Source organism: Phyllostomus discolor, chromosome 9 (genome assembly GCF_004126475.2).
Source record: "Phyllostomus discolor isolate MPI-MPIP mPhyDis1 chromosome 9, mPhyDis1.pri.v3, whole genome shotgun sequence".
Lineage (NCBI taxonomy): Eukaryota > Metazoa > Chordata > Mammalia > Chiroptera > Phyllostomidae > Phyllostomus > Phyllostomus discolor.
The window spans coordinates 61,224,556-61,249,944 of NC_040911.2; the positions used below are offsets into that span (position 1 = coordinate 61,224,556).

At 38.8% G+C, this 25,389-nt stretch overlaps 1 pseudogene; it reads left to right on the forward strand.

Annotated features, from left to right (window-relative positions):
- Positions 1-738: 738 nt before the first annotated feature.
- Positions 739-25,291, forward strand: LOC114506052 (annotated as a pseudogene).
- The last annotated feature ends 98 nt before the right edge of the window (positions 25,292-25,389 follow it).

The following is a 25,389-nucleotide window of genomic DNA, read 5'->3' on the forward strand; positions in this document are numbered from 1 at the left end:
AGCCGCCCGGGGATAGCCAGCAAAAATTGCAGGTCAAGCAAAAGCCAGGAGAGCCCTTGAAACTCACCTTCTCCTCTGTCTAGGGCTGGCAGTATCCTGGTGTTTGGCCTGCTCAGGGTGAGAGAGACAGGAATGGGTCTTAATTAGAATGGCAGATGGGACTGCACTTGCTGAGAATTATACTTGGGGAGGGGAAGACACACTAAACCTGACTATTGATCTGTCTAAACTTTTTGGAGACAGTCTGTGGGACTCATCACTCTCTGACAGATTGGGAAGCAGTAATCTGTATACCTCTTCCGGAATTGTGGGTGGAGGAGTGCCGTCAAGGCCATTAGTGAAAGATGAAGAAGAATTCCTGCACAAACAACTAAGTCGAACAACAGCATATGGGTGTCCCACTCCAGACAGGAAACAGGCTTTTATTGTAAAAGCTGGGGTTGTGAAACAATAGTAAGCCCATTAGAATGGACCCCCGGAGGAGGAAGTGATTCACATATTAAGCTTACCAGACACAAGGAAAACACTGCTCTATGTAAAATAAAAAATTGTAACCCAATAAGTATAATGGTTCTACATCCAACTGACCCAGAGTGGGTTAAGGGTCGTACGTGGGGAATTAGATTGTATACATCGGGAACTGACCCAGGAACATTTTTTACTGTGAGAAAATTACCCACTAAATATAAGCCTCCATTTAGAGGAGCTGGGGGCAGACTACTCCCACGACTACCTCCTATGGTTCCCCCGACGGAGCCTCCTAGACGAATAGCCGAAAACTCAATTAGTCCAGAAGACCTTAGTCCAACTCCCACAGAGCCCGAGATAGCCAAGCAATGGCTGCCTGATATAGGCCGTACTCCTAACCCCTTCCTGGAGAGACTGCATCATCAAGATAATTTAGTCTTAGGGCTTTTAGATAAGGTATTCCCTTTCTTTAACAGTACACAGCCAAGTGTAACTGAATCCTGTTGGTTATGTTTAAGCCCTAGACCTCCATTTTATATTGGGTTAGGAGCAAATACTTCCCGAGGGGGAGAACTAGCCCCAGATATTACAATATTACGAGGGAGCCCAAGTAAGGAACACATGGAAGAAATTGATGCATGTATTATGGGGGGAGGGCTAACTCTAGCTGAATTCCACGGAAGAGGGACTTGTTATTTGTTGGCCAATTTTGTATTAACCTCTAATTATAGTGACTATTGTATAGATCTACAAAATATATCCCTTGCAAGGGAAGTGCCTCAGGTTATGTGGGCACCAGAAGGTATATGGTTTGTATGTACACAAGGTATCTACAAGTGTCTAATGCCAATTAGCCCAGAATTATGTGTGAGTGCCTACATAATACCACAAGTGTATTTATATGGTGGAAATCCTAACTTCCTCTTAGGGCTCCCTCGACGGGTCACTCGTGCACCACTATTAGTTCCTATAGTAGCTACCATAGGTATAGTAGGTTCAACAGCATTAGGAGCAGCATCTTTGATACAAGGAGAACTAAGCCTAAGAAGATTATCCCAAATGTTTACCAAGGACATCTCTCTCCTCTCCGATCAGGTAATATATCTAGAACGTCAAGTAGACTCCCTAGCAGAAGTAGCTCTCCAAAAGAGACGAGGATTAGATCTCGTATTCCTAAAGCAGGGAGGACTTTGTGCTGCCTTAGAAGAATGCTGTTTTTATGCCAATCATTCAGGGGTAATAAGAGAGAATATCAAGACTTTAACCAAAAGACTCAAAGAGAGAGACAATGAAGAAGAAAACTCTAATTGGTATGCTTCCATATTTAATACTTCCCCATGGCTAACCACCCTTTTATCTGCACTTGCAGGACCCCTTCTTTTGCTTCTGTTATTAGTTACTATAGGACCCTGTATTCTAAATAAAGTCATAGCCTTTATTAAAGAAAGAATAGAAGTAGTAAAGCTAATGGTTCTATCTCAACCCTATACTATTATTCCCAATGATGAACAGTCAAGGGTTTGACAAACCCCTTCAAGAGAAAACGGGGGAATGTAAGGAGTAGGGATAAACTTAGACCATGAGGAAATAGGAACCTAGCTAGTTAGAGCCAGGAGATTACTAGGTTACTAAACAAACATCCTGCCTTCCCCCCTACTGTAAGAATGCTTGGTTTGAAATTCCCGCGCGAGGTCTCTGTAAGCAAATAGCTGACCACGGCATCAGTTTTTTTTTTTTTATGGAATGCTTGCTTTCTCACGCCAAAACCCATATATAAGGACCTGGATATGAATATTGGCATGCCACTCTCTTTCGTGCTCCTCTGTGGGCACTGTGTCACTCGACACAGAGTTTGCCCCTGCACAGGTTAAACTTGGCCAATAAAGTAACATCTTTGATGCCCTAAAGGCTCCGATATCTGTATTTGCGTCCACTGGGTGCTACAGTCCCCTTTTCTCCACAACCTCTCCAACACTTGTTTGTTGCTTTGTTGATGATAGCCATTCTGACCGGTGTGAAATGGTAGCTCATTGTGGTTTTAATTTGCATCTCACTGATAGCTAGCAATACTGAGCATCTTTTCATGTGTCTCTGGATCATTTGTATGTCCTCCATGGGGAAGTGTCTATTCAAGTCCTTTTCTCATTTTTTAATGGGTTGCTTGTCTTCTTAGAGTGGAGTTGTGTAAGTGCTTTATATATTTTGGAGGTGAAACCCTTGTCTGAGGTATCATTGGCAAATATGTTTTTCCATACAGTTGGTTCCCTTTTTATTTTAATACTATTTTCTTTAGCCGTGCAGAAGCTTTTTATTTTGATGAGATTTCATTTGTTTATTCTTTCCTTAATGTCTTTTGCTGTAGGTTACATATCAGTAAAAATGCTGGTGCAGGAAATAAGTGAGATATTCCTGCCTATGTTCTCCTCTAGGACTTTAATGATGTCACAGTTAATATTTAAGGCTTTTATCCACCTTGAATTTATTTTTCTGTATGATTTAAGTTGGTACTCATGTTTCATTTTTTTTGCATGTAGCTGTCCAGTTTTCCCAACACCATTTGTGATGCGCGTGGGTCACTGGCCAGCAGTGATCACGGAATGCTGTGGATGGCTCGCCGAAAAACACGCAAGAAAAAAACATGCACAGAGACAAGACTAGTTTCTGTGGGGAAGTAGGGACGAAATGGCCACCCCCCCAGTGGGGAGCGCTCCGATTTACTGTCCATACCTGCTTTTATTGGGCTCATTATGCATAATCATTCAGGTAAAGTACAGTACTCATTAGGGGGAAGTAAGGAACTATAGTAAACAAGGAACTCTGCCAGTCTATTGAGTCGGGGTCAAAGAGCTGTAAGCCTTTGAGGAACAAACTAACTTCCTCCTTGGACCCTTCTCATTCAACTGAGAGTTTTCTAAACAAAGAGGTTTCACAGTAATTTACATATTCTTTCTTAGGCCTGATCACCTGGGGAATCCGCCCTTTTCAGCACAGAGCTGCACCACCCTGTCATTGTTTCAGGCTTAGGTGGAGCAGGGGAACTAAGGCAACCAAGAGATAAGGAGTTTTTCTCCCAGAGGATGAGAACTCAGGCTATGTCAAAGCCGAGGAACGAGGGTCCATCACCCCCTTTTGCTGCAGCCCCCCAAGTCCTTCTTTTGGGGTTCAGTTATGAATAAAGCAGCAGAAGCAGCATTCCTGCCAGGGAGATAAGCTTTTGTCTCCTTGCTGGCTTACAGTTCCAAGGGCGTTCCCTTAGCCTTAGCCTAGGCGGGGGTTTCAGCTTCTAATACCAGTCAGGGCGGTTCCCAACACATTTGTTGAAGAGACTGTTTTTACTCCATTTTATGTTGCTGCCCCCTTTGTCAAATATTAATTGAATGTAGAAGCCTGGGTTTATTTCTGGGCTCTCTGTTTGTTCCATTGGTCCATGTCCCTGGTTTTATGCCAGTACCAGACTCTTCTGATTACAGTGGCCTTGTAATACAGTTTAGTGTCAGGTATTGTGACCTCACCTACTTTGCTCTTCTCTCAAAATTGCAGCAGCTATTCGGGGTTGTTTATGGTTCCATATAAATTTTTGAAGTGTTTGTTCTATGTCTGTGAAATAAGCCATTGGTACTTTAATAGGTATTGCATTGAATCTATAAATTGCTTTGGGTAGTATGGACATTTCGATGATGTCAATTCTTCCAATCCAAGAACACAGTATATGCTTCCATTTTTTTGTGTCTTCCTTGATTCCTTTCTGCAGCTTTATGTAGTTTTCTGAATACAGGTCTTTCACCTCTTTGGTTAGGTTTATTCCTAGGTATTTTATTTTCTTTTTGCTATATCAAATGGGATTTTTTTCATGATTTATGCTTCTTATGTGTCATTGTTGGTATACAAAAATGCCTTTGATTTCTGGATATTGACTTTGTATCCTGCTGTTTTTCCAAATTCATTTATTAGGTCAAGCAGTTTTTTGGTGAAGTCTATAGGATTTTCTATGTACACTATCATGTCATCTGCAGAAAGTGACAGTTTTGTTTCCTCCTTTCTTATTTGAATATCTTTTACTTCCTTTTCCTGTCTGACTGCCGTGGCTAAAACTTCCATTACTATATTGAATAGGAGTGATGAAATTAAACACCTCTGTCTTGTTCCTTATCTTAATGGAAAAGATTTTAATTTTTGCCCATTGAGTATTATGTTGGCTGTAGGTCTCTCATGTATGGCCTTTATTATGTTGAGGAATGCTCCCTCTATTCCCACTTTGCTGAGTGTTTTTATCATAAATGGGTGCTGTACCTTATCAAATACTTTTTCTGCATCTATTGATATGATCATGTGATTTTTGTCTTTGTTTTTGTTTATGTGGTGTATTACATTTACTGGTCTCTGAATATTGAACCATCCTTGTATCCCTGGTATGAATTGCACCTGATCATGGTGTATGATCTTTTTAATGTATTGTTGGATGCAGTTTGCCAATATTTTGTTGAGGATTTTAGCATCTATGTTCATCAGCGATATTTGTCTGAATTTTTCTTTCTTTTTTGTGTCTTTGTCTGGTTTTGGGATTAGGATGATGCTGGCTTCATAAAAAGAGATTAGGAGTCTTCCATCATTTTGGCCTTTTGGAATAGTCTGTGAAGGAAAGGGGTTAGCTCTTCCTTGAATGCTTTGTAGAATTCCCTGAGAAACCATCTGGACCTGGGCTTTTCTTTGCTGAGAGTTTTTTGATTATAGCTCTATTTCATTTCCCCTTATTGGTCTATTCAGGCTTTCTGCTTCATCATTGAGTTTTGGAAGATTATATTTTCTAGAAATTTGTCCATTTCATCTAGGTTTTCAAATTTCTTGGCATACAGTTCTTCATAGTAATTTCTTACAATCCTTTGTATTTCTGTGGTGTCAGTTATAATCTCTCCCCTTTCATTTCTGATTGTCTTTATTTGGATCCTCTGTCTTTTTTTCTTGATCAGTCTGCTTAAAGGCTTGTCAATTTTGTTTATCTGTTCAAAGAACCAGCTCCTGGATTCATTGATCCTTAGAATTGTGCTTTTAGTCTCTATGTCATTTAATTCTGCTGTGATCTTGGTTATTTCCTTCCTTCTGCTTGCTCTGTGCTGTCTTTGTTGTTTTTCCTCCAGTTCTTGTAGACATAGGGTTAGGCTGTTTGTTTGAAATGTTTCTATTTTTTTTTTAGATGGGCCTGTATCGCTATGCACTTCCCTCTCAGGACTGCCTTGGCTGTGTCCCATAAGTTTTGGGTTGTTGTGAATTCATTGTCATTTGTTTCCAGAAACTTTTTGATTTCTTTCCTAATTTCATTCTGGGCCCATTCATTGTTTAATAGCATGCTATTTAATCTCCATGATTTTGAGTGTTTTGGTTTTTTTTTTTTTTTTTTTTACCTTAAAGTTGGTTTCCAGTTTCAGTCCCTTGTGTTCCGAGAAAATGCTTGGTATGGTTTCAATTTTCTTTAATTTGTTGAGACTTTTTTGTGTCCTATGACGTAGTCTATCTTTGAAAATGTTCCATGTACATTTGAAAAAAAATATGTATTTAGCTTCTTTGGGATGGAGGATTCTGTTTATATCAGTTAAGTCCATTTCATCAAGGGTATTGTTCAATGCCACAGTATCTTTGTTAATATTTTGTTTGTAAGATCTGTCCATTTTTGACAGTGGGGTATTAAGGTCCCCCACTATAATTGTGTTGCTGTCAATATCTTTCTTGAAGTCCTCTAGGATGTTCTTTATGTATGTGGTGCTCCTATGTTGGGTGCATATATATTTACAATGTTTATGTCTTTTTGGTGGATTCTTCCCTTGAGTATCATAAAGTGACCTTCTGGGTCCCTTTTTATGGTCCTTTTTTGTAAGCCTAATTTGTCTGATATGAGTATTGCTACCATGGCTTTTTTTTTCCCTGTCCATTTGCTTGTAAAATTTGTTTCCATCCCTTCACTTTCAGCCTGTGTGGGTCTTTCATCCTGAGGTGGGTCTCTTGTAGGCAGCATATCTGTGGGTCATTCCTTCTTATCCATTCAGTTATTCTATGTCTTTTGATTGGAGCATTTAATCCATTTACATTTAAGGTTATTATTGATAGGTACTTATTCATTGCCATTTTCGTACCTGTGTTCCTCTCTCTCTCTCTTTCTCTCTTGTCCTTCCTTTCCTTAAAGCAGTCCTTTTAGTATCTCTAGCAGAGCTGGTTTGGTGGAATCGTATTCTTTTAGCCTTCCTTTGTCAGGGAAACTCCTTATTTGGCCTTGTGCCTTGATTGAGAGCCTTGCTGGGTAAATTAGCCTTGGTTGCAGACCTCTGGTTCTCATTACTTGGAATATTTTTTGCCATTCTATTTTGGCTTGGTGTGTTTCCATTGAAAAGTCAGCTGCTAACCTTATTGAACCTCCCTTGTATGTTACTTCCTGTTTCTCCCTTGCTGCCTTTAATAGTCTCTCTGTGTCTTGAAATTTTGCCATTTTAATTATGATGTGTCTTGAGGTGGGCCTCCTTGGGTTCCTCTTGATTGGGACTCTGTGTTTCCTGGATTTGTGTGAATTTTTCTCTCATCAAATTAGGGAAGTTTTCCATCATTACTTTTTCAAATAGGTTTTCTATCCCTTGCTCTTCTTCTTCTCCTTCTGGTATCCCTATTATACGGATATTATTACATTTCATATTTTCTTTCATTTATCTTAGTCCCTCTTCATTCTTTCTGATCCTCTTTTCCTTTTCTTGCTCTTTCTGGGTGTTTTTTTCTACTTTGTCCTCCAATTTACTGATCTGATCTTCTGCTTCATCAATCCTGCTTTTCATTCCTTCTACTGTTTTCTTCAGTTCAGAAATTGTATTCTTCACTTCCTCTTGGCCCTTGTTGATAGTTTCTATTTCTTTTTTCATGTTTATGTAGTTTTCAGTGTATTTGTTGTAGCTTCCCTATAGTTTCTGCTAGCTCATTGTGAGCTCGTTCAGCTTCTTGATAATCATTTCTTTGAACTCAATATCTGATAGTTTAGTTGCCTAAACTAAACTGTATTTCATTTAGCATTCTTTCTGAGGCTTCCTCCTTTCCCTTCATTTGAGGATTGTTGTTTTTTTTGTCTTCTCATTTTTCATGAGACTATTCTGGTTAGATGCTGTTTCTTAAATTGATCTGCTTTGGCTCCCTGGGTTTATGGGTGAACTCCTGTGGTAGAATACCTGTGTGATTCAGTGGTGCAGTTTCCTTCAGGTATTCTGGAGTTCACAGCTTCCCCCTACTGTTTTTTTGTGATCAGTTGGAGTACTAAGGCAAAATGGTTTAAGACAGCAAGAGAGTATTCTATGATAGTTACACTAGCAGCCAGTAGAGGAGAAATAGGACATCCTTTGGCTATGTATAGTGTTAACCATGATATTCCACCCATTAGCCACTTTTTAGAAAGGATGGAGAGAAGATAAGAGTCTTGTTTGGAAGGTAAGGTTTTTGAGTTGGATCTAGAAAGCAGTGAGCTTTTGGGAGGTCAGATTCTGAGGTAGGGTGAGAGTAAAGAATAGTAAATAGGTGTAGTGTGAGAGAGAATAGAGTTAACCACTATAGTAATAGACTTCAGAAAACCATGAAGTTCACTAAGATCTGGGAGGGGTGTTGTGTAGTATTTACAATTGTCTGGAACAGCTATTATTTACAGTAGTATTAGAGTAGCAATCATATGATGGAGTCTATGAGATCTAGATAACAAGAATAGGTAGTATAGGACCTTGAGTATAGGACACTTGAGTGCTAATGGCACACAAGTGACGTGAACAACAGTAAATTAGCAACACACGATGAATGAGATAACAAAGGAAACCTGTCAAATGGTACAATATAACCAGCCAAACAAAGAAGTCTATACAGAAAGAAGGGGAATACCAAAATACCATTAACATTTTAAAAATGAGTAAATAATTAAAAAATGATAATACAAATATTTTATAACTTGCTGGTTCCAAAAAAGAAAAACAGAAGGCAATAAAGCAGAAGATGGAAGGAAGAAGAGACACATTTGGAAAGAAAGGAAGAAGGAATAACACTAGAAAGAAGGAAAGAAGCATAAGTAATTGAGATGTATAAAAATAATAAAAATTAAAAAATAATAAGTTATTAAAAAATAAAAAGACAAAATAACAAAAAGCCTCTTGTTGGTTTCGCACTAGCCAAACCATTTTTTTCTGGTCTTGTTGGCTTCAGCAGGCTGAAGGGGTGGTTGGTATCTCATTTTTCCCTTCCTGTTCAGAACTCAGTCAGCCTCTCGAGTACTCTCCCCAGGGCTAGTTGCACATTCTCCCCAGAGCCAGTCTGGTGCCTCTCCAAAGGGCCCTGTGTGTGGGATCTGGGTCATCCTAAGCACACTCTCTGGAGCTCCTGGCAATTGGCTCCCTGGATCCTGCAGAGTGCGGAGTGCGCTCGCCTTCCCCATGTTCATGGTTGTGTGCTCTGGGGATCCTGTGGAGCTCCTGTGCCTCTTCCGTGTTCACGTGTGTGGGCTCGGGGATCATGAGGGGCGCATACTTCTCCCGAGTTCACGGCCATGGGCACCGTGGATCCTGCTGAGCACCCGTGCCTTTTCCTCGCTCATGGCGGTGGGCTCCAGGTCTTGCACAAAACCACATTCTCTCCAGGTTGTGGGTGCTGGCACGGCGTGCGGCAAGACCACTCTCGGTGGCACAGGCTCTGGCACACACTCTTCCCAGGGCTATGCATGGGTGCTCACAGCCCCTGTGTGATTGCCACTCAGTCTTCACTCCCCTCTTTGCCTTCAAGCAACCAGGCCTCCCCTGCTGCTGCTAAGTCCTTGTTTGGCCGGGGAGTGAGAGGTTGACCCAGTGCCAGGAGCACTGGGCCTGGGGCTGCAACCTGGCCCTGGCGCTGATCTCTGGGCCCTTATTATCCTGAAGCACTCTCCTTTACTGTCTGATTTTTCAATGTCCACTACAATTTTTGATCTCCAATTCTCATATGTGTTGGGATACTGTTGGCTGTTCGCTCTGTTCCTCCCCTGATCGGCTAGGTTTTTCTTCCATGTGTAGGGGAAGTGGAACCTGCTCCCTCTTACCACAACACCATCTTGTCTCCCCTATATCTTTTGATTGTAGCATCTTTATACACTTACAATTAAGGTTATTATTGATAGGTATCTATCATTGCAATTTACTCCCTTTGTACCTTTGCTTCTTTCTCTCTCTGTTCTTATTCATCTTCTTAAAGCAGGCCCTTTACCACATGTTGCAGTGCTGCTTTTGTGAAAGTGTATTCTTTTAGCCTTCTTTTGTCTGAGAATCCCCTTATTTGGCCTTCCATTTTAATTGAGAGCCTTGCTGGACAGAGTAGTCTTGGTTGCAGAACTTTGTTTTTCATTACTTGGATTATTTCTTGCTATTCCCTTCTGCCTTGTAATGTTTCTACTGAGAAGTCAGCTGCTAGCCTTATTGGGCTCCCTTGTATGTTACTTCCTGTTTCTCCCCTTGCTGCCTAAGATTCTCTCTTCGTCTTTAAATTTTGCCATTTTGATTATGATGTATCTCGCAGTGGACCTCTTTGGGTCCTCTTGATTGGGGCCCTCTCTGCTTTATGGACTCATGTGGCTTCTTCTCTCATCAGATTAGGGAAGTTTCCATCATTCCTTTTTAAATCAGGTTTTCTATCACTTTCTCCTCTTCTTCTCCTCCTTCTGGTATCCCTATCATATGGATATTATTTTATTTCACATTGCCATGAATTACCCCTCTTCATTTTCAGTCTTTTTTTGTTTTGCTTGATCTTTTCAATATATTTTTTTTTATATTTTGTCTTCCATCTCACTGAGCTGGATCCTTTTGCTTATTGAGCCTGCTTTTGATTCCTTGTACTGTGTTCTTTAATTCAGAAATTGTATTCTTCATCTCTTTCTGACCTTGTTTGATGATTTTCTTTGTCCTTTTTTTTATGCTGATATAGTTTGTAGTAAGTTCCTTGTAATTCCCCAGTAGTTTTTGGTAGTTTTCACTGAGTTCATTGAACTTCCTTACAACAATTGTTTTGAAACTCAGTATCTGATAGTTGACCGCTTCTATCTCATTTAGCATTCATTCTGAAGATTCTTTCTTTCCTTTAGATTGGGGGTTTGTTCTTTGTCTTCCTATTGTTTGTGGGACTCTTCTTGATAGCTTCAGCTTTTTAAATTGCTCTTTTTTTACTTCTGACTTTGAGGGATGTGAAATTCTATGGTGGGAGGCTGGCCTGTGAGATACAGTAGTGCAGTCTCCTTGATCACCTCAACTTGATATTCTTGGGATTGTCCATTATGCCTTTTATGTTGGTTTCTGGATATAATTGGATTTGATTGTTGTTGGGTCATTCTTCCATGGGTTCTTCCCTGCTGCTGGTTGACTGAGGGTTACTTCACCCACAACATCTTTTGTGCTGTTGTACAAGGGCCGCCTGAACAAAACCAGAGCCCAAGAAATAAACCTACACCCAAAAATATAACTTTCCCCCACAATCCCACTATCAATAGTAAATGAACCAGTATTAACACTAGTGTAGTAAGAGTAAGACTGTTATAAGAAAAGAGAATAAATATGAGATGACCTACTGAAAAAGAAATGATTTTGAGAAGGTAGAGGGAAGAGCACTAATAAGAGTTTGGGAGTTAGAGCAATGGAAGGAGAGAAGGTAAAGTTTACCTCATGAATAAATAAAGGGAATGAAGAATGTGAAATGGAGTATTAGAAGGGAAGGGTTAAATATTAGGTTTAAATAGAAATGAAAATAGTGTAAAGTAAAATAAAGTGAGAGAGAGAAAGAAAAAGGAAGGAAAATATTAAATAATTAATAAAAATATAGGGGCCAAATTAGAGAGAAAGATCCACCAGAGTACTACCAAGAACAAATGAGCTAAAATGCATATAGGTGGTATGGGAATAATAGGGTAAAAAGAAAGAAAAATCTAAGTGATATTTAGAGGAATGGGATTGATTTTGTAATGATAGAGGGAGAGGGGATACTAAGAGTGAGGAATATAAAAACTAGACTGAGGGAAAAAATTGTATTTGGTATGTAAAGGAAAAGAAAAAAAGGAGAATAAATAAAATGGGAGGATGAAAGAGAAATAGAAGACAAAAAAGAAAAGAAAACAACAGGATACAACAGCATAATAACAATTTTAGTTAAAAAAAATAGTAGGAAAGTGGTCCAGTAAAATTTTTTATTTGAAATACAGAATTAGTGAAGCTCTAAAGATAACCTTTAAAAACAATGCAACAAAAACTACCCTACCAACCACCAACTAGCAAATTTTGTGACAGGTGTACAGGGAACATGGGTATTTTAATAGCTGGACAAAAGGATGTGAAATGACACTTGACAAGAGAATTCATTTTAAATATTTGGACAGAGGAGAAATAGTAAGAGTGTGGAATGGAAATAAGTTGTAGCTAGAGAGAAACCAAATTTGAAATGAGAATATTGCAAGGAAGGTAAGATGGGCTTAAGGGAAGGGAGAGGCAAAATATGTGAATTGAAATACACTGTAGTATAAAATCTTGTGACATATATACAAATTTGCTGTACAAGAAATGAATGTTATAAAAGCTATGCAGGAAAAGAAATATCACAAATTATGAAGAAGACCACAGTGGCTTTCATGTTGGTAGCCTCTTGTATTTATCAGGTTTTTTTTTCTTTCTGGATCTGCCTCTGGCGATGTCATATGTTAACCCCGTCTGATCTTAGGCAACCTATTTGATGTGTTCAGGGATCTGCTGTCACTAGCTGTCTTCAATTATTAATATTGTCCCTGAGCACTCAGCAGTCAGGTTTAAGCACTGCAGGGCCTTCTGAATCCCTCCTGTGGAGGGGGCTATTGTTTCCCCTCAGGTAGCTGCTGCTCAGAGGAGAGTGATCTACCTGAGAAAGATGATTGCTCTGTGTGCGTGGGCTGATTGGCTCAGCACCGGATCCAGGCAGCTACTTTCAGTTCTCTCCCAAAAGCCTCTGTCCCCAGCCTTTCTTCAAGTCTCTCTAGTCCAATCTGCCCCACCTTTGCCAGTGATCTACTATCTCTGGCTGTCTGCTGCAGTTGTTTATCTGGTCACTAAGACTCAGCAGTCAGGGTTAAGCACCAAAGGGCCAGGGCAGAGACCCTCCTGGGTCAGGACTATTGTTTCCCTCAGTCTACTGATACTCAGAGCAGAGTGGTCTGCCTGAGCACAAAGGCTGCTTCTGTCTGGGAGATGACTCAGCACCAGGATCCTGGTAGTTACAATCTCAGTTCTCTCCCCAAGGCTTCTGTCTCCAGTCTCTCCTCAGATGTCTCCAGCCCACTCTGTACCTGCCCTTGCCTGAGCCCCAGATAGGTGACTACAAATGAAGATTTGTGTGTTGGACCTTTAAATGGTCCTTGCGTCTCCATCTGCATGTCTCTGGCAGAAAGCAAAGCTGATGCTCTTTCCACTGGTTGGTATCTGTGTACTTTTAGGGCTTCTAGGCTGGGAATCCTAGCTTAGGGTTTAGACTCCAGTCCTCTTTGGGAACTCTAATTGGCTGCTTAATTATCTCTCCTGCACTGACACCTGTGGGCACCCAGCCAGACTTCTTGTGTCTCCACCACACTCCTTACCACACTGGTTGTTTTGAAGCTGGTTCTATATATCCAAAGTTATATGCTTCTCTCTGGCTATTGTTCAATTTTTTTTTGTTCCAGGTGGTTTCTCCACAATTGAGTTGTAATTCTAGGTTGGTGCTGGAGAAGATAAGTGGGCTCCCATTCAGTCCTCTACCAATCTTCCTTCTCCCCCAGTATGTGTGTGTGTGTGTGTATAAAATAATCATTTTTGCATATCAGGTGTGAAGCTAGCCAACTACTGATATTCAAAATAACTCTTAATGACCCTGCTCTATCTGTCCCATCCCCCAGTCCAGACTTGTGGGGTTGAGGACATCTACATATTTTTAATATTCCCTGGACACCCTGAGTTCTGGACCTGGTTACAAATTCCTCTTTTGAGGTGGGGGGTCCTGGCTGCATCCTTTTACATTCCCTCCTTATAAAAACCTATGCCTCCACTGAGATGTGGAGATGGGCTTCCCCATCTTCCAGATAGATAGCATCTGAATACATGACTTTCCTTTACATCAGCACCTGCCTCTACAGTTTTGGCTTTTGAAGTGGCAGGTAGCTGGACCTGCATTTGGTTAGAAGGATTCAAGATTTTAAAGACTACAAATAAAATTTAATTGGATTAAAGTTTTAATGACCAAAATATTAATATATTTTTATCAAAAGTATAACTTGAAGTAATGTTTAAAAATTTTAATTTAAATTTAAAATAGAGTAATATAAGTAATAATCAGTAAATATAAAGTTTTCAATAAAATTTAGAATAATAAAAATATAGTGTATTTACTCATAAATAAACATTTTTGTAAGTCAACCTAATTGTGTGTCCATTATCCATGGGCCATCTAAGTACTGATGTAACTGTTTTCTCATGTCATACAAACCATGCATGCACAAACTGAAGGTAATGATAATTGTCTCAAATTGCAGGGGCAATAGTTGCAAGAGCCATGTCTACTTATGAATGCTCCCAGAACCACACACTAGAACATAAGAAGAAGTGGAACAATGGCTGCTGGTGCTATTGGAGCCCCACTCATTATGCCAGGCACCAGTGGGTTCTGGCTATCTGAAAGAAGGACTTGACAACTCCCCCAGTTCATTTTCCTTTCGCTATGCTCCCCCTTCTACAAGAAATGAATGTTTGTGCTCAGGCAGACCACTCTGCTCTGAGTATCAGTAGACTGAGGGAAACAATAGTCCTGACCCAGGAGGGTCTCTGCCCTGGCCCTTTGGTGCTTAACCCTGACTGCTGAGTCTTGGCCTATGCTCCCCCTGATCAGGTCCTTGAATCCAAAGGAGTGTCCATCTCTAACAGTGTCCAGAACATAGACAACAAATCCACCCTCTCTAAAATATTTACCTCTTAACTTTGATCAAAAGGGCAAATATTTTATTTTTTTATTTTATTTTTAACATTTTTTATTGTTGTTGGAATACAGTTTTCTGCTTCCCCCCCCCCTTTCCAATATGCCAGCCCTCCTCACCTCCCCTATTTCCACCCCCCTTGTTATTGTGCATATGTCCTTTGTAATTGTTCCTGTAAACCCTTCACACTTTTCCCCATTATCCCCTCCCCTCTCCCCTCTGGTCACTGTCAGCCTGTTCTCAATTTCAATGTCTTTGGCTATACTTTGCTTGCTTGTTTGTTTTGTTGATTAGGGTCCTGTTAATGGTGAGATCATATGGTATTAGTCTTTCACTGCCTGGCTTGTTTCACTCAGCATAAGGCTCTCCAGTCCCATCCATGTTGTTACAACGGGTAGGGGCTCCTTCTTTGTTTCTGCTGCATAGAATTCCATTGTGTAAATGTACAACAGTTTTTGATCCATTCATTTACTAGCTAGTGGGATTGCAGACTGGTGCAACGCTATGGCAAACAGTTTGGAATTTCCTTAGAAAACTAAAAATGAAACTGCCTTTTGACCCGGAAATTCCACTGCTTGGATTATACCCTAAGAACTCTGAAACACCAATCCAAAAGAACCTATGCATCCCAATGTTCATAATAGGGCAAATATTTTAAACATGATCACCAATCACCTAAATCTGGATTTATCTCTTCATCTTTGATTTTAGAAACTTCTTTCTCATTCCATTCTCATTTCCTTGTTACTTTTGTATTGAACTGAACATACACACATACATACAGAAAAGTAAAGGCACACATGCATGTACACACCTATGCTCACAATGATACAACATAGCCCCACATGCAGAACTGTATGTGGGTTTGTTTGTTGTAGGGAAGAGAGTTTTCTGATACCATGCTGATTACTTACAGCTGGCTGCCATTGTCCACAACTACCTCACTGCCTTGGGGATGAATATTTTTACCTGCTGATAGATACAACTCATTTTATGGTGCTTCCCTTTAATTGTGCTTCACAGATTTTCATTTGTTTGTTTTACAAAACGAATGCAAAATCCTACACCTGCAAAAAGATTACATCTCCTTTATTGCAGAGGTCTAATATCAAACGCCAACTGCCTCTGAGATATGTCTCTATGTTCCTTTTCCAGTAGTCATATCCTAAACTTTAAAAATGCATTACCACTTATGCAAAGTTGACACAGATTAAATTCTCAAATTTAAAAGGGTTCTGTGAAGAAAGTATTAGGTCCTCCATTTTCTGTGTAAAAAAAGTTTCAGAACACCAAAGTTAGGCACTAGAATGTGGCCAATCACCTGCTTATCTTTTGAACACTACAGATTTAATATGTCCAAAGATAGCTTGTCATTACCATCCAGTGGCTCACTACCCTCCAGTGTTTCTGATTCACCAGAATTTTTCTAGTTGCTTCGACCAAAACTGGATTGACAGGTTCCTATTCCTCCTCAGGCTCAAGAACCAATACAGAAGCAAACTCCAGGAATTTTCCCTCAAAACATCTTTTCCACCTGCCCTTCTCTTCATTCTGCTGCTTCTATCCAATGTCATGCCTTGCTAGTGAAGTTGCTTTCTAACTGGCCTCCCCACACTCTTCTCTCCATTGTTCTATATACAGCAACAAAATGGATCTTTTCAGACAAAGCATAAAATAGGTTCCACAGTCTCTCTAGCACATTGTTTCCATCCACCCTAGAGGGCTTCAGTTTCCATAAGTTTTATAAGAGCCTTTTGGTGTTCTATTGAGGCATTCTATATTATATCACTTTCCTTGTTTTTTCTTACCCTTCAGATTTCTCTTATTTTCAATAAAACATTACTGGAGTGGTTACCAGAAAATCCTGCTTTAAGTGTGGTAGCCCCCTGGCCTCAGATAAAGGTGGTTGTGTTTGTTCTTCACTTTTGTAAGTTCTCCTGAAATCTTTTATGAGAGGAGATCAAAATATTTCCTTTGATCCAACTTGGATTGTTCATATCCTTGAAAGAATGGATGGAGGTTGGTGTAATTCTGCAAATATTTATCAAATGCTGACTTTGTCTCCTCTTGAAGCAGAGATACACACATTTATATCTCTTATAGGAAGATTCTAGCCTCAATGTTGATAAACTTATTAAAGTAAAATTCAATATTTTATCCTAGAAAAGTGAATGGTATAGTAATATTTGGCAGCTTCCCTTCTGGTCTTCAATCAGACTCCCCTGGTTTCTAGAAGTTTGTATGGCATGACCAAGAAGAGGTTGGGAATCACAGAAGTGAGCCTTACCTAAGCTTGTGACCTGGTTATTCTGTGATCTTAAGCATAATATTGTTAAAATAATTAAACAAGAAAGCCATTGGACTGAACTAGCTCTAAAGCCTTGGTAGCCTGCATAATTAACCAAACTTAAGCCACAGTCATTGCACTTAAGTATGAGAAAATAAAACTCAAGAATAACCACTCACCAGCAGCCAACTAGACTTTCCTAAATAAAAGCAACTGCTTAGGCTACAGCCAATCAATTAGTTTTCTTGCTCGGTTGCCCATTTTCTCCCTAAAATCCTCTGCCCAACCTCCTGTTGTATGGATTGCTTCTAACCATTTCTGGTTTGGTGCTACCTGATTTGAATCAATGTACACTCAAACTCTTGAACATTTCAATGTACATCAGTTTATCTTTTAACAATTCATATACCCATTAAGACTCAGTTTCCTGATCAGTAAAATGCAATATAAAACAGCCTATGTCATAGGCCTATCAGGACATTAAATAACACACAGCATGGCAACCAACCCAGGTCAGCTGTGATTAAACACCACTAACTGAAATCTCTTTACCAACAAAAAAATGGTTTCTGTGATTTTCAGGTAAGTGTTTAATAAATTTCAGTGAATTGTATATTCTATCTGATAAGAACAAAATGTACAATTTGTCTCAATAGATGGTCTGAAAGGAAAAGCATTCTAGAGCTCCTAGGGATACCACTTCTAACAAAAAGTAAGATTTCTCAGACCTGTCTGCCTTTTTCAGCTTTCCTGTGTTGCTGGGAGTTCCACAGACCACTGTTTGAAGGCAATTTTCCTATTTCCTGGCATCTCCAGGATAGTGACTATAGAAGATATAAGCACCATCCCAGGAAATTGCAATTTCCCCATGCTCTAAGAAATTCCTTGGGAGTGATCAGGAGTTGTTTGCTCTTCCCATTCTTTTTATTTTCATTTGGTTTTGCTTGCTATATTCCCCACCTCCAATATACTGTTTGTTGAATTTGCCTATTTTCTTAATGATTAAGAAGATGAGGTTCTCCCATATCACCTGGAAGGGATGGCTCCTTGTCTTTGACCCTCCATTCTGAAGACTTCTTGCCCTTTTAGGGATGTGGGATGTGGGGTATTGTAACAAACACCATGGATTCAGGTTTTTTCCTTGGACTCATTTTCTGGGAGGAAATTTCAATGACTGAAATCCTTATCTTTTGTCATTGTTCATCATGTTCTTCTCTAGTCCACCCATACTAAATTGTATTTGACCATGGCCATTAGAGCCTGTCAAGGTACTAACTTATTGTAGAACAGCTAACATATATATATTTAAAAACAATTAAGATAGTTGGCAAGTTTCATCCTAACTGATGGGAGAAACTGGTTATTGTTTATCTTTTATTTCCATTAGGAAATTTCAATTATTTTATAAGAAAAAATGATTGTCTCCCTTTGTTCAATACTCATTCTTTTTGTTGTTATTGTTTGGAAAAATAAATTTATTTATTTTCTTTTTTAAAAAAGTTCAAGTATACTTGTTTCCATTTTCCTGCCGCAACTTGTCCCACCCCACCCACCCCCATCTCCTACCACCCACCTCCAATCCTTCCCACCTTTGAATTTGTCCATGGGTCCTTTACACATGTTCCCTAATGATCCTTTCCCTTCTTTCCCCATTATTCTCCTCCCCCCTCCACTCTGGTTACTGTCAGTTTGTTCTTTATTTCAATATCTTTGGTTATATTTTACTTACTTGTTTGCTTTGTTGATTAGGTTCCACTTACAGGTGAGGTCATATGGTATTTGTCTTTTACCACCTACCTGGCTTACTTAACTTAGCATGCTGCTTTCCAGTTCCATCCATGCTGTTGCAAAGGGTAGGAACTCCTTCTTTCTATCTTCTGCACAGTATTCCAATGTGTAAAGGAAGAAATAAACACATGGAACTTCATTGAAATAAGAAGCTTCTGCACAGCTAAAGAAAACATCAGCCAAATGAAAAGGGAACCAGGTATATGGGAAAACACATTTGCAAGTGATATCTCTGACAAGGGTTTGATCTCCAAAATATATAAAGAACTCACACAACTCCAGGAAGAAACAACCCAGTTAAGAAAAGGGGAAATGACCTGAACAGACACTTCTCAAAGAACATACAGAAGGCCCAGACACATATGAAATGATATTCAACATCCATAGCCATCACAGAGACACAAATTAAAACCACAATGAGATACCACTTTACACTGGTGGGAATGGCCATCATAAATAAATCAACAAATGGTAAGTGCTGATGAGGTTGTGAAGAAATGGGAACCCTAATGCATTGTTGGTGAGAATACAGACTGTTGCAGCCACTGTGGAAAACACTATGGAATTTCCTTAAAAAAGTAAAAATGGAACAACCTTTTGACCCAGCCATTCTACTGCTGGGATACCTTAAGAATCCTGAAACACTAATTCAAAACAACCTATATGCTACAATGTTCACAGCAGCACAATTTACAATAGTCAAGTAAGGGAAGCAACCTCGGTGCCCATCAGTAAATGAGTGGATCAAAAACTGTGGCACATTTAATATTTATTTATATTTTGGTATAATAAATTGAGAAAATCATCATAAGATCCTCTCTTGTTTTCTAAATGGAAACATATGCAATAGTCAGGGATGTCCAAACTTTTGGCATCTCTGACCCACACTGGAAGAAGAACAGTTGTCTTGGTTCATACACTAAATACATTGTGACATATAATCACAAAAAAATCTCATAATGTTTTAAGTAAATGTACAGTTTTGTGTTGAGATGCATTCATAGACATCCTGGGACACAGTGGCCCACAGGCTGCAGGTTGGGCAGCCCTATAGGAACCTGACCACTTTTGATCACCTGCAGCACATACAGATATAGTCCAATGGTCTCTGGCTACTTGTCATAACTTAACTTTTTAGAGTGCTCTTTTAAAGTTGTTATAAAAGACAAATAATATAAAATTTATTATCATAATCATTTTAAGTGTATATTTCAGTAGTGTTAAGTACATTCACATTATTCTGCAACCAATCCCAGAATTCTTTCCATCTTGAAAAACTGAAACTTAATTAAGAAGCAACTCTCCATTTCCCATTACCCCCAGTTTTTGGAAACCACCGTTCTATTTTCTGACTCTATGAATTTGACTACTCTAGGTACCTCATATAATTGTAATCATATAAGTGCTTGTCCTCTTGTGATTTTTTATTGCACTTAGTATAATTTCCTCATGGGTCATTAGTGTTGTAGCATGTGTCATTTTTTTTCCTTTTTGTTTGAATAACATTCTATTGTGTATATGTACACTACATCTTATTTATTCATCGACCTATGGACACTTGAGTTGCTTTAATCTTCCTATTGTAAATAATGTTGCTGTAAATATGAGTGAACAGATATTTCTTAGACATGATGTTTTTAATTCTTCTTGGCATATACCAAGAAGTGGATATGCTAGATCATATAATGATTATAGTTATTTTATTTTCAGAAGGAAGCACTGTACTGTATTCTATAACAGCCACACCATTTTACATTCTTCCTAACAGTGCACAATGGTTCCAATTTCTCCATATCCTCACTAATACTTGTTTTGTTTTGTTTTTTTATAGTGGACAACCTCATAGGTTTGGGGTGGTATTTTATTGTGATTTTTAAAAATATATTTTTTATTTTAGAGAGAGAGGAAGGGAGAGAGAGATAAACAAACAAACAAACATTGTTTGTGCCCTGACTGGGGATTGAATTTGCAACCTCTTCACGTGCCCTGATCAGGAATCAAACTTCCAACCTTTTGGTGTATAAGATAATGTTTCAAGCAACTGAGCTACACCAGCCAGGTCTTCATTGTGGTTTTGATATACATTTTCCTAATGAATAGTGATATTGAACATTTTTTCATGTCCTTATTGACCATTTGTATATCTTTTTTAAAGAAATGTCTATCCAGGTCTTTTTTCCCATTTTATAACCAAACTATTTGTCTTGTGCTGTTTAACTGTAGGAGTTCTTTATATATTCTGGATATAAATCCCTAATTAGATATACGATTTGTAAATATTTTTTCCTATCCAGTGGGTTGGCTTTCACTCTGTTGAATTTCACCTTTTGATGTACAGAAGTTTTTAATTTTGTTGTAGTCCAATTTATCTATTTTTTTGTCATCTATGCTTTTGTTATCATGTCCAAGAAATCATTACCAAGTCCAATGACAATATATTTTCTGCTAAGTTTTAGCTTTTATGTTTAGGTCTTTGGGCCATTTCAATGATTTTTTTTTTAATATGGTATAAGGTAAGAATCCAACTTCATTCTTTTGCATATGGATATCTAGTTTTCCCAACACCATTTATTTAACAAGTAGAGAGAGTTCCTTAGAAGGATTTTTTTTTTATTCCAAACAACTGTAACCCCCTGCCTCAGGGCTTCTTTGCCTCAGGAGCATGCTTGGCTCATGTTCAGAAGAAGGCAGAGGTGCATTGGAGTAAATGTTACAAATTCATTACTTAACCAATGATGGGTGAGAGTTGATGGGAAATGCTCCAGCCTCCTACCCTCAGAAAGGGAAAACTCTGTGGTATGTTTTCCACCATCTCTCAGAATTCCCTAACAGAATGTAGCTTAAGTTGCCAGAGCAGTAACTTGCTCAATAATGCTCATTTTATTGGTTTGTTTTCCCTTACTGTTCCATTTCCCCACTCCTGTCAAGGTCTTCCTGGGATCACTTCCCAATAAACCATTTGCACTCTAATCCTGATCATCTTAGTATATGCTTCTGAGAGAGCCCAACCAAATGACTCTCACTGAATTAAGATCCCTGGCAGAGGGTCTGGGATTGCACACAGACTGGCACTTAGGAATCACTGTGTGGTGGATGGAACATGGCACAAGATCTGGATATACCTGTGTTCAAATTCCACCTGAGGAATATGCTAGAGTCTTGGTCTGAAGCAAATCATATAATTTCTTAGAGGCACAATAAAATGGGGACAATAAACTCCTCTGCAAGTTGTCTTTTGCATTTGAAAAAATATACAGGGGATTCTGGTACATAGTATTTCCCAATAAATGATAGTCATTGAATTATTATGAAATCCCATAACAAAACACATTATTCTTTAATGATGTGTGAGACTAACAGGTGACCACAGAGGCCACCAGCAGCTCTGAAATTCTGAAACAAGGAGATGACCAGCCATGCACAATAGACTCAATCTTCTGTAAAAATGAATCTTATTGTATATATGCAAGTTGGCTTATTAGTCCAGATAAACAGTCCATTGAAGCCAGTGTTTGGTCCTCAAAAAGGAGCTGGAAAATTTCCAAAAAAAATTATGGCCATCACTTTTTAAAAGTAAGTTTTATTGATTATTGTTGGGTATAGTTCATTGACTATTACAGTTTGTCCCATTTTTTCCCTTTATCACCTCCTCCCTTCACTGCCTTCTGAACCTCCACCATTACCACTCCCCTTAGTTAATGTCCATGGGTTGCACATATAAGTTCTTTGGCTTCTCAATTTCCTACACTATTATTAACCTCCCCTTGTCTATTTTGTATCTACCTATTATGCTTCTTATTCCCTGTACTTTTTTACCCTATTTCCTCCTCCCCACACTGATAACCCTCCATATGATCTCCATTTCTGTGATTCTGTTCCAGTCCTAGTTGTTTCCTTAGTTTTGATTTTTGTTTTTTAGGTTGTTATTTTACTATTCATATTTTTTTACTCCTATTTGTTAGATAAGTACCTTTAACATTTCATATAACAAAGGCTTGTGATGATAAACTTCTTTAACTTTACCTTTTCTGGGAAGCCCTTTATTTGCCCTTTCATTATAAATGATAACTTTGCTGGATAGAGTAATCTTGGATGTAGGTCCTTGCTTTTCATGACTTTGAATACTTCTTTCTAGCCTCTTCTTGCCTTTAAGATTTCTTTTGAGAAATCAGCTGATAGCCTTATGGGAACTCCTTTGTAGGTAACTCTCTCCTTTTGTTGCCATTAAGATTCACTTCTTATCTTTAATCTTCAGTAACTTAATTATGACATGTCTTGGTGTGTTCCTCCTTGGGTCTAATTTCTATGGGACTCTCTGAGCTCTTGGACTACCTGGAAGTCTATTTCTTTTCCCAGATTGGAGTTTTCCTTCACTATATGTTCAAATAAGTTTTCAATGTCTTGTTCTTCCTCTTCTCCTTCCAACACGATTCAGATGTTGGAATGCTAAAAGTTGTCCCGGAGGTTTCTAAGCCTCTCCTCTTCTTTTTGCATTCTTGTTTCTCCATTCTATTCTATTTGGATGCTTATTTCTTCCTTTTGTTCCAAATAGTTGATTTGGTTTCCTTTCCTTCGCTGTTGGTTTCTTGTATATTTTCCTTTCTTCATTTTGTGACTGAGCTCAATCAATTCTGAGCAGCCTGATTACCAGTATTTTGAACTCTACATCAGATAGGTTGTCTATGTCCTCATCACTTAAACCATTCATCCAGCCTGTGCAATGGAAATCAATTGCACAACTCAGCCTGGATGAATGTTTCTTTAATCCCTTGGTTGTTGGACTTTCATGCAAATGATTTTCTGGTGATTCTCATTGCCCTCTGTTTTAAAATTTGTTGTTATCCTTCTTTTGATTGTGCAAGGAAGCAAAGAATTTCTGCCTACACCTGCATTTTGGCTGGAGGCCACTATAAACCTTACCATCTCTTCAAGATATCTTTATTTGCACCCATTCCCCAGCATCCTTTTTTCCCCTATGCAACATTTCCCCCATTTCACAAATGAGGGAGATATGTCATTTTGTTTTAATTATTTTCCCACACTTCATTTAAAACAGCAGCTTCTCTAGGAGCAGTGCCTTAAGCTCTTTCTCTTCTGAAGATTATTCTCACTTTTATTCATCTAGATACTCCTCTTGTAAATGCTGAGTTTCTTCTCAGTTGAACAAAGGCTGTGGGGAAATGAACTCTTTGCCAAGTTCTCTAACTACATTTTCCCATTGCATGACTTTGTGAGCATCAGGGGAAATAGTCACTAGCTGCCAAGGGAAAATTCAGCACTGTATAAGTTAGAAATGACTATGTTGCCCTTCGATAAAGACTCAGTACCCTGCATGATATGTTGTTTCACAATATTATGGTACCATTTAACCCATTTGCCACCATGCCAGAAAAACCTGTCCATACTAATGAAACCACTCTTTTACTTAAGGATAACTGATTTGCCAAATGGTCAGCAAAGCAGCATGTGGGCTTAGTTGGGTATTGAAAGGGACATGTAAGAAAAACAATAAATAATTTTTTAAATCAATGAAATATTTTGAATCCAGAGTTGAATTTACAGAAAATTTTCAGAAAATGAGGGATACTACCAATCATACTGACTCATTTCAGAAAATGAGTGATATTGTTGACATAAGAGAAGAAAAATAGATGACTTCAAATTTAAAGCAAAATGCTGAATTGTGCATTAACCTCATTCCAAACCCAAAATGTCAGATATTTTGAAGCATATTTTGCAAATGATATAAAATTCAAGGATCTTCTTGTCAATAATAAACTGTGGAATCGATCTGAAGAACTAGAATAATAAAAATTGTTGCTGGGTGAACTTGATAGCAAACTTAATACTGTGATTGCAAATGGAGAAGATATAATGTCTTCTGAAGAGGAGAAGGAAGATCAGACTAGAAATGTGAATGTGATCCACTCAGTAACAGAGTTCATGACTCCCAGTTACTATTATAAGGACCTCACAAATTCTGAACTGCTCAATGGCCAAATGAATAGTCAACTGCACAACTCAGTGAATGGTTCACATTCTTATCACAGTGATGAAGATGGTGATGGAAATAGTAGCGAAAATGAAAATGTCCATGATGTTTTAGGGGTTGGAGACAGTTCTATACCTACAATATATTTTGCTTACACTGTTGAACCTAAGAGGATCTGAATAAATATTGGAAAAATATGACTTTAAAATTCAGTGAAAAGAAGGAAGAAGCCAAACAGAAGTGAAAGACCAGCTGTGGTGATGCCCATTCTGCCCAAAAGCTGCCTAAGATCAGGACTCCTGAGGATATCCACAGGGTCTTCGTTGATGTGGTGGACAGACAGTATGTCTCTCAAAAGTCAGTGCTAAAGATGCACCACTGGGAGAACAGCATTTGCAGTGAAGGCAGTGCCGCAGGCTTCAATGAATGCAGTGGGCTTCAGTGACTACCTGAGCTTCTGAGGAGTGTTAGCTGTGAAGAGGCCACTTGTGGTGACACCAGTGATAACCTTTTGGAAGAGGAACAAGAAAATCATAAAAAGAAATTTTCACCCATATCCAGAACACCTGAGACTTTTTCTGGAACTGTAATAACAGGAAAAGTATTTTTATTGCCCTCCTTAACCCCACACCAAGCTGTGGCTCATTCGGTACTGCCCACCATTCCAGAATGAAAAGAAGTTCTGTCAGAAGTATCAGAAGAAATTTCAAATAGGGTTTCAAAGTTCAAAGCTGCCAGATTGCAGCAGAGAAATTAGGTCCAGGCTAGGAAATGGGAGTATATAACATAAAACCTAGTTTTGCATTTGTTGAGAATATGTACCACAATTATGTTACACATAGCTTCAAATAAGGTGTCCTGAGTAAATCT